The sequence below is a fragment of the Ailuropoda melanoleuca genome, chromosome 18 (genome assembly GCF_002007445.2).
Source record: "Ailuropoda melanoleuca isolate Jingjing chromosome 18, ASM200744v2, whole genome shotgun sequence".
NCBI lineage: Eukaryota > Metazoa > Chordata > Mammalia > Carnivora > Ursidae > Ailuropoda > Ailuropoda melanoleuca.
In genome coordinates, this window is record NC_048235.1 from 26,032,149 (window position 1) to 26,032,819 (window position 671).

The window sequence follows — 671 nt, forward strand, 5'->3', positions numbered from 1 at the left end:
GGTGGGGAGGGAGGAGCAGAGGGACTGGGACAAATGGACTCTGGGCTTGGCACAGAACCTGATCCTGGGCTTGATCCCAAGACCCTGAGATCATGACCTGAGCCAAAATCAAGATTCCAACAGTTAACCGACTGAGCCACCCAGGCGTCCTGAGAGTGTTCTTTTCTAAACTTCACTTGCAAGGGCTTCTGTGGGGCCAGTTGGACAGCTTTGAAATGTGTTCTCCACAGCTGAGAGACACAGAGGACTGGGGTCTGACAGCTGTATAGANAAATCAAGATTCCAACAGTTAACTGACTGAGCCACCCAGGCGTCCTGAGAGTGTTCTTTTCTAAACTTCACTTGCAAGGGCTTCTATGGGGCCAGTTGGACAGCTTTGAAACGTGTTCTCCACAGCTGAGAGACACAGATGACTGGGGTCTGACAGCTGTATAGGAATCCCAGAGCGTGAGAGAAAGACGAATAGCTGATCTGGTGGCAGCAGGAGAGGCGCTTGGTGTGCTGGGAGCAGCCTGATGTCCTAGAGTTTGTCAGGGTAACGCATGTGTTATCATTTCCTGCGGACACATGTGGACCAAGTGGGGGAGGAGAGACCTGGTGTGGGGTCTTTTGAGAGCCTGTCCCAGAGGGCTGACTGGCGGAGTAAGGGAAATGCAGCATTTGGAAGATGG